This window comes from Ceratotherium simum, chromosome 5 (assembly GCF_057802395.1).
Source record: "Ceratotherium simum simum isolate JZ-2026a chromosome 5, ASM5780239v1, whole genome shotgun sequence".
Lineage (NCBI taxonomy): Eukaryota > Metazoa > Chordata > Mammalia > Perissodactyla > Rhinocerotidae > Ceratotherium > Ceratotherium simum.
This window is the reverse complement of record NC_141904.1, coordinates 34,419,854-34,434,459: the sequence shown is the minus strand read 5'-3', so window position 1 is coordinate 34,434,459 and position 14,606 is coordinate 34,419,854. Positions and strand designations below refer to the sequence as shown.

The window sequence follows — 14,606 nt, the reverse complement described above, 5'->3', positions numbered from 1 at the left end:
TGCCAAAAGAGAGTAACAAAATCTTGATAAAATTTTTTTTAAGCAAACAGTTGTATAGGCTCTATGTACTGCATAAAAAAAGAAAACGTGCTAAAGTCTATACATTCAAAGAGGACACAGCTGTGATAGCATCAGGTTCTAAATAGATTAAAGGGAACATGTGACAACCAGAGGAATAAGTGATATACTTTGAGACGAGGGTGATAATTCTTAATGTGTGCTGCAAATAAGTAGAATAAGTTTAAGTAATTCATTAAGAGGAATCTTGAAGTTCGATTTATCAGATTCTTCTTGTATCCCTTCCACTACTATCCTCTCAATCTCACCTCTGTTTCTAGCTGTGGCTTTAGCATAGTTCCGTATGAAATTCAACTCATCTTGCTCTGCTAACCGTTTATCCCAAGTATGTTTAACACATATTTTACTTCATGCCCCAGTATTTCTCTGGTTGGCATGTCTGGAAGCGCAGAGGAGTTAACACACCCTAGGGCAACCTTCAATCAACGGGATGCCAGAGCTCAGAAATATTTCTCCCTGAAGGCCCTCTGGTAGAAAACTACGAAAGTTGTTTTAGATGCTCCTCAGAATATCTGGTTGGCTGGAGTTGTCCATCGTGGTTATCAACTCAATAGCACACTCTTTCTTTCCTTTGTTTTGTACTTTTGGTGATCCCTTGTTCCTGCTTCCTGGAATCAACCTCAAATAAACTACCTACACACAAGACTTTGCTCCAGACTCTGTTTGGGTGGGGGGCTTGGCAAGGATAGTCATCTGTCAAAAAGCCTCCCTCCTCCTTGTAAGAGGTGGAGAAGAACTTCCTTTGCTTTGCTCTAGCAGTAGCTCTACCTAAAACCCCTTATGTTACTTTTTGCTTCATTCTTAATTATCTGCCTATGATAAGCAATCTGGTGTCACTGAGCCTCAACACATGCAATTCCCTCTTTCTAGCAGTAACTCTTACACAAGTATGCGTAACAGAATTGTTTGTGGAGATTTATAAAAACTTATTGTCCTGGACTCCACCCCAAAAGTATAGTGTTAGAATCTCCTATTGTCGTCCTGATGCTCAGCCATGATTGCTAATCATCGGACAATCTACTTTTCTGTCCTTACCCTCCACCTTCATTCATTTATCCATTCATCTACATAACAGAAAATGTGCTAGAAAGTGGAGATAAGACAATATCCATTTGGAGGTCCTAAACTTCTCTTGAATGTCACTGCCTCTATGAAGCCATTCCTGACTACTTGTACCACCATTAGTTTTAACATTGCGTTTCCTTGCCCATAATTGAGTCATCCTTGATTCTCCTCCAATAACTTGGATTCACCCTGATACAGAACTTAATACATTGCACTGAAATGGCTTACAGTTCTGTTTCTTCTACTCCACTGTGAGCTCATCAAGCCCAGGAATTGTATTCATTATTGTGATTTGCTCAATAATATTGCAAGCAAGAGAGGGAGGGAGGGAGCTAGAGAAGAAAAAAGATAGACCATCCTGAATGTCCCAGACATCATCATGACCCTTGGCCCTCTGCAGCATGCTTTAATTCAGATGGAAAGGAAGAGAAAACAAGTATTATAAATTTAAGGGTTGAGTGCTCTCATATTTAATTCTCCCAACAGTCTTGATTTATGTATATTATCATTTCCATTTTAAAGACAAATAACTAGTGATTCAAAGAGGTGAAGTATCTTGCCCAAGGTCGCACTTACTTTTAGTAAGTAGAGTATCTGGGATCCGAACTCAAATCTTTCAATGAGAAAAAGACCCAGAGTTTTTCTGAACTTGCACACATGACTGCTGGAGTATGTGCATATATGTATGCGTGTTTCTACTCGACAGAAACTTCTCAAAGGCAGAAATAATATTTATTTCACCATTTCTAGTTAAAGAATCCGTGTTTAACAAAGTTACCATCAGGAGAGGAATAAATTCTTCAAGGGACTGTTGATCTATTTCTTTTGATTTTTGGCATTAAAGGTCTCTGCAGTCCTGCTAGAAATTTTGCATCAAGGTTATTCTCCAAGTACTTGTGGATGACTTTGAAATTTAAATTTTCCGATCGTCTTCCAGAATGAAGGCTGAGGTTAAAAAGGCAGATTTCATTTTTCTCCTTTTCCCCATGGCCCTCAGTGTCTCCTTTTTCTCACCATTATCCTTTCCCTTGCCTGTGATATATCTGAAAAATGTTTTACTTGTATCTTCAGATGGCTCTCTTCCTCCTATTTCTCAGTTCTTTATGTCTCTAAAACTGCATTTTCTCTGTGGAACTTATGCCAAATATAATTGCCCTGCACTGTTTGGGAAAGGCTTAGATTTGTTTCATAGGTTGTTTCTTTAGCCTTAATAAGTACAAACACTAATTATCTGGCCACAATTTCATTCTTCCCTCTGAAGGTTGCATTTCATTGTTCATTAATGTGTAAATCATAGATTTCTCTAATTACATACTGTTGCCTTTTCCTTTCCACTCAGAGCTTAAACATCAGTAAAGTACTAGGAATCTGATGGAAATGTCTAGAATGGTTTCTTCACACACATTTGGGGATGCTACTGGGACAGAGTCAATTTAACCTCAATATGTGTGTTTGTGTGTGTGGTTGCCTACTCTGAATGTTCAGTTTGTCTCTGGTTCTGGGATTAAGAACATGCCAGCCAATGTGTAAGGAAAAAACATAGCTCAAGAACATTAGCCTTGCAAACTCAAAACTATAAATTCAAATGAACTAACCCAATATTCAGTAAACACTACAGTAATTTTGCCATTTCTCACTAATTTCACTTCCCGTGTCTCCTCATGATCTCTCTCAGATATTGCCAATCTTCATGTTTCTAGTAAAAAACTGGAGATGTTTTCTACTTGATCATAAACTTATTTTATTTGAATTGACTGATAATAATTATTTGAACCGGTTTGTGTGTGGAGAAACATTATATAAAGCTGACTGTAATTAGACTTATTTTTGAAATTCTTCTCATGAATGAGAACCCAAAATGCAGTATGTCTTCCTGTCCTAAGACCTCAAAGTGTAGTCCTGGGACCAGCAGCATTGACATCAGTCCCAGGCCACCACTGACCCACCCCCGATCTGGACCCACTGCATCATAATGTGCATATTTTGCATTTTATCCAGAGCTCCTGGTGATTCCTGGTCTTCAAATTCTCTCAGTCCAGGTGCTTCCCAGCTGAGGCCCCAGACAATGGGAAAGCTGAGACAAGCCACTCCTGCTGTGCTTACTGAATTCCTGACCCAAGTGATTCTGACCCATGAGCATAATAAAATGGTTGTTTTAGGCCCCTAATTTTAAGGTAGTTTGTTTCACAGCAATAGTAACTCAAACCACCTTCTCTTTTCTGTGTTTCTACCCATTTTTCCAGGGCCCAGAGTTCTTCTATGATGTATATTATGCCCCAAAACAATCACTGAAAATATATGCAAATTTGGCTCTGAATAGGAGCTTAAATTGTCTTGAATCCAGAGATCCCCCAAATTAAGTGATTTCCATGGAGCCATATTTGCAAACCATCTATACTATTATTATTTTCTTTCAACTCTTTTTACTACTTAGCCTTATCTTAAGTGATACTAGCCACGGAAATCAGAATTTTGATGCTTAGTTTGATTTTTCTAATGTCATGAATATTCATAAATATAAAAATAAAAACATACTTATCTGTGTATCACCAAATAACTTGTTGCTTCCTAACAGTGTTATATGCATCCCAGTTTAGAAAATAATGATCTGATAGAAACCTTTAATGGTACAGACAACTTTATCTAGTCGTAGACTAATTGTGTTCTTGGCTCTTCTCATTTCTGAGCTCAAAGGATGGAAACCATTCTACTGCTTTGCCAGCTTCTCCTCCTTATTTTGGCTGTCTCTCCGAAAGCACTTGTTGACTCTCACACTTTGTCCAAATTTCCACATATTACTCTTTTTTTCCTACTAATGAAATTTCATACCTTGCCCACTTCCACTTTAAGAGTCCACCTCTGATGATACCTACTCCCTCAACTCTGGTCTTTATAAAACTTGTCCCTGCCTAAACCCAAAAAGACAAAAATGACGAGTGGAACAAATTTCTGTATATATGAACAGTGGAATAAGGTATACAAAATGTCAAAATGTCAAAATGATGTTCTAGTATAGGGCTACTCGAAGTGTGGTCTGGGGACATGTACCAGAGGATGAACTGTTTATTATCAGCTTATCATGAGATAAGTACAAAAATTAAGAATTAGGGCCAGCCCCGTGGCTTAGTGGTTAAGTGCGTGCACTCCGCTGCTGGCGGCCCAGGTTCGGATCCCAGGCGCACACCGACGCACTGCTTCTCCAGCCGTGCTGAGGCCGCGTCCCACATACAGCAACTAGAAGGAAGTGTAGCTATGATATACAACTATCTACTGGGGTTTGGGGGGAAAAAATAAATAAAATTATAAAAAAAAATTAAGAATTAGCATTTAAAAACTTAGTAATTTGACAGAATAATTTCATATCAATTGAATCTAGTAATAATTGAAAATTGGGATTTACATTTTGAATGTCTTTTTTAACTTCTTTTTTCTAGTAATACGTCTTTATTGTGTTTTGTAAAAGTATTGTTTTGCCACAGACTAGAAATTTTTTAAAAACCAAAAAAACCTGGTTCATTACCACAGATAATTTGAGAAACACTTGTATAAAAAAGCTAAATAGAATATAAAATGTTCTTTTAAATAGAATTCAGAAAATTGTAATAAATTTTTTTAAATGATATAATGTATGGATATTCTAAAAAAAAAAGTGGAAAGAAGGATATACAGAAACATACGCCAATGTTCTAGCATTAGTTGTCATTGAGTTGTGGGTCATGACCAAAAAATGCATATCATAACCGAAATTTATTACAAAAGAAAGTGGAAATATTTCTTTTCCTATTTTTGACTTTCCTACTCTTTGTTCTCTACTCCAAACTCTCCATCAGAATTTTGGCACTTGTAAACGCAAACGTCACAGCCTCTCAACAACTTGTACAAAATACTTCTGACTGAATTCATTTTATTAGAGAGCTTTCAATTAAATCCAATGTTGTTGAAATATAATATTTTTAAACATTTAGGTAAAGTGTAATAAGACCAAACAGAGCTAGAAACACATTTTACCATGCCTTGATACTAGATTACCTAAATTTCTTCTTAACAGATGCAATAAAAAATAGTTACTGCCAAGAGGCTCTTGTCTGCCTTCAATAATATCCAAAGTGATTCTCATAGATCAAATGGGCTCATTAGGTACTCAGACACGGAAACACACTCACACATAATTGATATTCCCCTTTGCTGCCGTTACCCATATGATGTAATGTAACTAAAGTAATGAGGATTTGATGCCAAACTTGAAGTCTGAGTTTGAATGCAAACTCATCTCCTGCTTCTACCTCAAGACTGTTTTAATAATCAGATATTAGGTATGTAAGAGTCTGAAGACAGACTTTATTTTATATAGAGAGTTTTAAAGTAATCCATAAGATTTCATTAAAAAAAAATATGAATGGACTTTAATAGAGGAAACTAATCTCCATTATATATGCTGTTCCATTGCATTAAGACCTGCTTGTGGTTGAGATACATGAATGTCAGTACTAGTTTAAGGTTACATTTCTGACAAAAGTAAGATTTTCCTCTCGAAGTCAATAGTCAGTCCCCTGCAATTTGGCTTCTGCATCAACCCACCAGAGCAGTATTCAATAGTATTGTTCTATCTCTTCTTGAAACTTCTCTCTTATTTTCTGTAATACTATGGTTCTCCATCTAGCTACAAACAATTTCTTCTCAGTCTCCTTTATTGGCTCCTTTTACTCTATCCAGATTTAAGTGTTTGAGGGACCACTGTTCTTTCTTTGGCCCAATAACATGTTCATTACTCATTGTCTCTCTCATGGTATTAACTACCATCTGTAATCTAATGACTTACCCTTTTCTATCTTCATCCTTGATATCTTCTCAAGCTTTGAACTATGTATGCAACTATCTGCTAAATTTTCTCATCTAGATGTTCCAACTCAAAATTCTTATACTGACCTCACTAACTTTAGCCACAAAAGCTGTTTTTCTTCCACTAATCCTGGTCTCAGTTTTTGGAACCATTATACGCCCAGTTACCATAATCAGAACCTGGAGAATCCTGCCTAATTTTTATCCATTCAGTCACTGAATCCTTCTAACTTTATATATCTATTCATCACTGTATTGTACAACAAACTTGAAAATCTCAGTGGTCTCCAACAATAAGCATTTATTCTCATTTCTATGGATCTGCAGAGTGACTGTGGTTCTGCTAATCTAGGCTGGACTTAGTGGGCAGGCTCTGCTTCAGACCACAAGGCAGCTGGGCTTGGCTTCAGGCTGAGGGTGAGATTCAGGTGTGTTCCACATGTCTCTCGTCCTCCTGGAACTAGAGGCTACCTACAGTATGTTTCATGGTGACGAAAGAAGCTCAAGAGGGGTAACTACACAATCACATTTCAAACCTCTGTTTATAACAAGTCCACTAACATCGTATTGGCCAAAGAAAATCACATAGCCAAGACCAAAGTCAAGAAGTGGGAAATACACTCTGCCTCTAAGTGTGAGGCACAATGTCACTTGGCAAATTCCGTGGGTGTGTAATTCCAAAGCAGAGACAGCACAAAGAATTGGGGAACAATGATATCACATATCTCAAATATTTCTCACCGCTATCCTTTGTCCCCATTCCGAAAGGAACATCCGTATTTCATTACTAATCATACCTGCTCCGACTTGGACATATTCCCCTCTCTGGTCTCCCACCAACTCAAACCCATCTTCTACAGTGCAGCCAGAGTACTCAATAGAATACACAAATCAGACCATGTAACTCCCGTCATTCCAGTTCCTCAGCAGCTCCCCACTGCTTACGGAATGAAATCCAAGATCCTCAGCAATGCAGGAAATGTTCTCCAATGCACAACCCTGCCCTCCTCTCCAACTTCATCTCCCCGACCCGCTTTTGAATTTGTACTTGAGGAACACTTCCTCATGTGCTGCAGTTTCCACAGTTTCTACATTCTTCTGCTATTGTTCACATCATTCCATCTCCTGAAACATTCATTTCTCTCCTTATTCTTCTGGCAAATTCTTGTTTGTCCTTTAAGATCTAGCTCACACATCATGTCTGTGGTGAGTCTTTGGAGTCCCTCAGACTGGCTTAGTGCTCCTTATAGCCCTTACTATGTTTTATTCAATAGGTTTATTCAAAGTTAACTTTTTTCGACCAATAGGGATTCTCAACATACCACCCAAGAAAGTCTAAGGATGCTATTTTGGGAGTCTCTGAACTTGAGAGGCAAAAAATATATTCCTTTATTTTTACTAACATCCAACAGAAACTTAATATTTCCTTTAATTACAATTATAAGCAACAAACTACAGTACCATTAGGAGTACTGTGTCACCAATAGAAACTACAAACAATTTCATATCCCTATACTACAATTGTTGCAAACAACTCAAAATACCAGAAGTCATTAGATACGTCATTAAATTTTACTTATAGCATTAATAAAGAAGTTCATACATTACAGTATCAAAAATTTTTGTAATTTAATAATTTTTTCCAATATGATTGATTTTTTTTTTCTTATGCATTTTAGTTGCCTCTAAAAACATTTTCTGAGAGGGCGTTATCAAATGCTAAAAAGGCCCCTGACACTCATAAAATTAAGAACTCCCAATAATGCTTCTTTCTTGGTAGTTGGACGATTTCATTGCAAGGAGTACTGAAGAGTTCAAAACCTAGATGCAGATCTTTGCCAAAAATATTCACCTCTTTCTTACTTTTAAACAGTTTAAAACTAGTATAGTGTTTATTTCATTCATGTTTTTTTTTTGAGGTAACATATACACAGAATAAATATGCAAAAGATAGGAAGAGTATATAGTGAAAAATCTCCTTAGAAAACTAGTTTTCCCCTGTGGAATAAACCAATGTGATGAGTTTCTTGTGAATACTTCCAGAGACCTTCCATCCCTGTGCAGGCAGATCATGTATGTGGATGTGGGTTTGTGTAAATGGAAAAGGAAAATTATAAACATACATCGACACACACATAATGCACACACAGATTTTCCTTTTTGCAACTCAGCCTGTGGCGTACTACACGTTGTTCTGTACCTTTCTTTATATTACTAAATAATAACCATCTCTCATTAGTTCAAAATTAGTTAGAAATAAAAAATAAAAATTCCTTAACATTCAACTCCATTTGTTTGTTCCACATTTAAAGAAAATAAAATTGTAATGAAAATAAAATTTAAAAAACTCAGTATACTTCACCATACACCATCTCAAGTATTTTTTTTTTTTTTTTGAGCCTGAAATCTTCAACATGAGCCTGAGTGCAATGGCCAATCAATGTAAACAGCTTAAAATAAATAACATGAGGCAGTCTTTTGGGTATTGCTAATGGAAGCAAACTTTTTAACTTGAGTAGTTTAAAGTTCAGCTCCTCAAAAGTAAATTGCCCATCATTGCTCAATACTATGGTTTATGGTATTTTTCTTTTTTAATTAATTAAAACCAGAGGTGGATTATAGTATGTCTGTTCAAGGGAATGTAATTCAATGTTAAAACAATGCAGTTGAAAATAAAATAGTGAGAGTGCTTTTAATGTAAGTGAAAAAACATGATACAGAATTGCATAGTATAATTCTAAATTTGTATCTTTTAAATTGCATGTAGAAAACTAAAGAGCCGGAGAAAATAAATTTCTCTGCTATGAAATTATGGTAGATATTTAGTCTTTGTTAAATCAGTTTGCATTTTTTCAAATTCACTATAATAATCATAAACAATCAGAATAATTAGAAAAAAGATTTAAATGAATCAACAAAAATCCAAATTGAGAGTGCCAAAGACACAGAGACAGAAAGGAAACAAACAAGACTAAAAATAAATAGGGGCTTTATGGAATAACTAAATACAGGTGGAAGTAAAAGGAAGCTAATAGGAAACTCATTTAAAAAGCTGACTTTGTCTAGCAGCCAAGACTGGATGCAACTCTCTAAATAACATAGTGAGAAGTGTTAACAGGAAGGCATCCTGCTTCAGCTGTGCATGGCAGTAAGCAAGCATCACTCATGGACCAGTACGTCTCATGTAGACACACATTCCAGAGCCAGGTCTGAGGCGGGCAGACAACAGGACTCAGGACCGCCCCACACAGATTTTCAAGCGAGGAACATATATGTACAGCCAAGCTTTCAATAAAATAATAGTGCTTGCTGAGCACTTACTGTGCCAGTCACTCTTTTAAATGTTTTACATGTATTAACTCATTTAACCTTCATAAAATCCATATGAAATAGGTACTATTATTTTACTCATTCTCTGGATGAGAAAAACAAGATTTTCAAAACTTAATAATGGAGATCTGAGGTTCAAGTACAAGTCATCTGACCTGACAGCCTGCACTTTTAACTGCTGGCTCTATCTCTGCTGCTGTGGTGGTGAGGGACATAGGGGGAATTCTGACTCATGAGACACCTCATTTTTATTACCCTTAATGTTTTTAGGTGAATTTCCTTTTTAGAAGTGTAGTAGACATGTTGTTCATGAATATGGATGGCTGTGTGTAAAGATAATTAAGTGGAAATTTATTTTAATATGTCAGACTGTGTAAGATAAATTTACTTTTGTAATAATCCAATTGAATATCAGAAAAGGAAATGACTAAAAATGTCAAAAATCTTAGGGGGAAGAATCTGTCTGAAATTTTAGGTAAAACTCATTGAGTATAGCAGGGTCTCGAGTAGAGAGGTGAGTAGAGTGAGCCCCAATCGCAATTGGAAAGAACCTCCAGTAGTCAACAGACTTCTGGATTTTACCTTCCTTTCCTTGCCATGATGACTCCCAAGGCAGTAGTTAGACATAGCAAAAAAATCATCTCAAGACAGCCATCGCCAGTCAGAATTTTTGGCACAGATCTTCCCAGACCAATGCCCATGCAAGACACTGGAGAGCTGGACAGTGTGGAGGTCTTTGATGCTTTCTGTCCAATCTTTCCTTTTGTTTTTGGGGCCTGGAAAGATGGGAAGACAGTGGAGAAACAGAAAAATTGCCACTTAGAGAAGACAAAAGTCTTCACTTTTTGTTTCTTCTGAATTAGCCTTGGAGTACAATGTCTTCTTTTTTTCTTTATTTTATTTTTATTTTTTTATTTTTTTGTGAGGAAGATCAGCCCTGAGCTAACATCCATGCTAATGTTCCTTTTTTGCTGAGGAAGACCGGCTCTGAGCTAACATCTATTGCCAATCCTCCTCCTTTTTTTTTCCCCCAAAGCCCCAGTGGATAGTTGTATGTCATAGTTGCACATCCTTCTAGTTGCTGTATGTGGGACGCGGCCTCAGCATGGTGGGAGAAGTGGTGCGTCGGTGCGCGCGCGGGATCCTAACCCGGGCCGCCAGTAGCGGAGCGCGCACACTTAACCGCTAAGCCACGGGGCCGGCCCCACAATGTCTCCTTTAAAGAACTTTGTTTAAGGTTTTGAAATTAAAAACAAACATAATCGAGGATACCAGTTTCAACTCAGACGTGTAGAGAGCTAGAAAGCTCCCACACTTAGAACATTGAGAACTTTGGACATGCTGAAAATTCAGGACTTTTCTTGAACCCATCAGAAAACTGAGGTCACAGGACAACTCACTAAAGTAAAATCTGGGACTTAAAATAACAGAAATGTATTTTCTCACTGTTCTGGAGGCTAGAATTACAAAATCAAGGTGTTTTCAGGGCCATGTTCCTCTGAGGTTCTACAGAAGAATCTCTCCCAGCTTCTGGTGGCTTCTGGCAGTGCTTCGAGTCCCCTGGCTTGTAGCTTCATCTCTCCAATTGCTGCTTCCATCCTCACGACTGTCTTCCCACTGTGTGTGTCTCTGTGTCTAGATGTCCCTTTTCTTATAAAGACACCAGTCATAATGGATTTAGAATCCACCCTAATCCAGTATGACTTCATCTTAACTTGATTACATCTAAGACCCTATTTCCAAATATGGTCACATTCACAGGTTCTTGGGATGAGGACTTTAACATATCTTTCTTGGGGGGAGGAAGGTGGCACAATTCAACCCAGTATATGGCGTAAGCCTGGTAACAAGCTTCAGTTTAACAATCTAAATGAGTTGCTGAAGACCACATGTGCGCTAGTGTGTGAGTGTGGAGGCCCTGGGGCCTCAGATATAACAGGACTTGCACTTTCTTGAATGCTTTTCCTCCTGGGAGGACCCCACCAGGGCAGATGGAGGAGAATCCTGAGAAAGTGTCCTTCATCCTTCATGGTGCTGGCTGGGGGAAAGAAACAAAAGCCTCTGCCAAAAATTCCACCCAGACCCATCTCCCCTATGGGGGAAAAGATAAAGAATAATAATAAAAACAGACTTTCTTTTTTGTCCTAGTGGATAAGGTAAGGGAGCAGGTCTTGGAAGGGACCTCTCCTTTTAAGTTACCTCAGCCTCCGAATAAGTACTATCTTGTTCCTAGCCCTGGAGAGCAGGATGGGCACGCTGTCTTGTCCCACCTGTTGTTTTGATGCAAAGAGGCCAAGTTAGGAGACCTCCTTTGGTCCAAGGGATCTTCCCAGTGGAAGCAACATATGGCCTGCCTGCCTGCCTTTCTTTTTTTCTTGCTCTATCCTTTGCAGTTTTGGAGCCAGGATGCAGTTACCTGTGTGAAAGGAAAGGGTCAAAATGATATCCTTTGGGCTTGAGCTGGAGCATGCTGCTGAACACCAAGCCTTCCAAGATGGTCCTCCTCAGCATCCTTAGCACCCTTCTCCTTTGGGGATGGTGTTTTTTGGAACACGGGATCCAAGTGGCAAAGATAGGGTAACCTTCTATTGCCCTCCTGGCTGAAGCTCCTACCTTGCTGCTCATTAGGGAACTGCTAGAAGAAGCCGCTGGCGAGAAGAAGAGGAAGCCATGGGTTCTAGGGCAGCCCTTGTGGTACATGCTGGAGTTGTACCAGTGTTTGGCTGATGCGTGTGGGCACCCCAGAGAACTGCACCATTTGGGCCACCTTGGTGAGGCTGGTGAGGCCCTTCGTCAATGTAGCAAGACCTCTCAGAGGCTCTTGACATATACAGACCCTGCACTTGACTCTGAAACCAACTAGTCAGAGCCACTGTGGTTTGCTGCCATCGACTCCACCTAACTCACTTCCACCTCTCCTGCCACGTGGAGCCCTGGCTCCAGAAAAGACCAACCAACCACTTTCCTTCTTCAGGAAGAGGTTCCTCAAAGACTTTCCTGCTGTCCAAAGCTTGGATAGAGATGGCTAGCACACAGCGCATTCAGCAAAGTCTCTGGAATCACAAGGGGTGCAGGGTTCTACGACTCTGCTTCATGTGTCAGCAGCAAAAAGGTAGGAGGTTCTTGGGCTTTGGTGGCATGGCACTTCATCCTTGGCATTGCCTTCTTGTTACTCTATTTCAGTGACTCTCATAAAAGTCTTCAGAAAACCAAACTTTCTCCCAGAGGTTTGGAAGAGTTTATGGAAAGGGACTCTTCTCTTGTAGTGGGCCTGGTAAGCAGGCAATATTGCATCTGAGGCTCCTGGCTCTTCCTGGGAACATGGTGGGCCAGTGTTCCCTCTTCTCTTTCAAGTCAGCTTCCATCAGCTGGACTGGGATCACTGGGTCATTGCTTCTCACCTCTAAACCCCAAACCACTGTGCAGGAGCCTGCCCTCAGGTACAATGTTATGGTCTCAATTCTCCTAGAGTGCCAAATTCCAGAACCTTATCAATAAGCTGGTGGGCCAGAGTGTCCCTCAGCTCTCCTGTCCCTTATAAGGGTGTTCCCATTAGCATCCTTCTGAATAAGGCAAAAGGGAGTATCTTGTATAAGGAGTATGAGGATATGATTGCCCAGTCCTGCATATGCAGGTGACAGCACAGGTACAGCTAGCTTAGGTTCCCAAGAAATCAGAGTTTAAAATAAAGAAGCAAATATCAATGTTAAAGCTTCAAGTGATCCTCTACACAATCTATGAGTTCTATTCCTTGCCTTAAGTGTTGTTACTTAAGTCTCTTCCCCCATTTATGAGCTCTTCACTTTATAAAAACAGTTCTGATACTAAGCATCAGTATGTTTGGACCACTAGTCAGAGACCTTAATGCCTAGGTAAGATGCTCCTTTGGAGATGCCCTCTGTATTTTCTTGTCTCTTTTATTGTGACTTAGTTAAAAGTCCATGATGGTAGAAGAGTTGTCTTTCAGGAACTGAGAGTACCCCCTTGTCCAGTTCAGGCCAATTGAGACCACCGACCCATTAACTGGACCTGTGCAAATGCTCAATAGGTGAACTTTTTGACATCAAAGGGCTGAAAACTCCACCCTCAGATCATGCTAACACCACCATTTTGTGAACAGGAGCCATATGAAGACCCAGGAAGCTTGACTACAGATCTAGCACAGATCATCAATGACCTCACTTCTCCTTACCTCCAATCCTCTATCTCCATGCTTCAGACCACCCTGCCCTTCATCCCATAAATTTTGCCCAAAGCCTTGGATCAGGGAGACAGATCTGAGAGCTTATACCTCCTGTCTCCTTACAGATAAATCCCTCAGTAAAGCTGTATTTTCTTCCCAAAAGCCGATGCCATAATAATTGGCTTTTTTTATGTGCATTGGGTAGGAGAACCCCATCTTTGTGCAGTAACAATTTTGGCAACCACAAAGGGACTATGTCTTGTGACCACCCACTTAAAGCTCTGGAGCCCCTACTGTGATGTGGGGTCTCTTTGCCAACCCCAAGTGGCCACCTAGACAATTTTGTCTTGAGGCTCAGCTGATTGGATTCCTGTTTCCCACCACAGTGCTACAGGCCCTTTGGTGATTTTTTTTCTTTTGGGAGAAGAAACAGCTTCTGGATCAAGATATCTCTGGGCTCTGGGTGAATAACTTTAAGAAAGTGACTATCCCTTACCTCGTCTCCCTGGTTTTATTCCCTGGAAGTATAAGTTTGGCTTGTATTCTGAGGAATCCTGTGGGCTGAGTCCCGAACCTTGGGCCTGAAGCACCCAAGGTAATTAGAGGCAGGATAAAAGCTTCACTCATGGGACCAGCCCAGTGGCGCAAGCGGTTGGGCGCGCGCGCTCCGCTGTGGCGGCGCGAGGTTCGCCGGTTCAAATCCCAGGCGCACACCAACGCACCACTTGTCAACCCATGCTGTGACGGCATCTCATATAAAGTGGAGGAAGATGGGCATGGATGTTAGCCCAGGGCCCGTCTTCCTCAGCAAAAAGAGGAGGATTGGCAGATGTTAGCACAGGGCTGATCTCTTCACAAAAAAAAAATATATATATATGGGCCGGCCCTGTGGCTTTGTGGTTAAGTGCGCGCGCTGCGATGCTGGTGGCCCGGGTTCGGATCCCGGGTGCGCATCGAGGCACCACTTCTCCGTTCATCCTGAGGCCGAGTCCCGCATACAGCAACTAGAAGGATGTGCAGCTACGACATACAACTATCCGCTGGGGCTTTGAGGGGAAAAATAAAATAAATAAAATCTTTAAAAAAAAAAAAAGCTTCACTCATGAAATTG

The 14,606-nt window shown here is 39.8% G+C and overlaps 1 pseudogene; it reads left to right on the top strand.

Moving 5' to 3' along the window:
- The first annotated feature begins 11,806 nt into the window (after positions 1 to 11,806).
- On the top strand, positions 11,807 to 12,950 carry LOC101389416 (bone morphogenetic protein 15 pseudogene; annotated as a pseudogene).
- Positions 12,951 to 14,606: the final 1,656 nt, after the last annotated feature.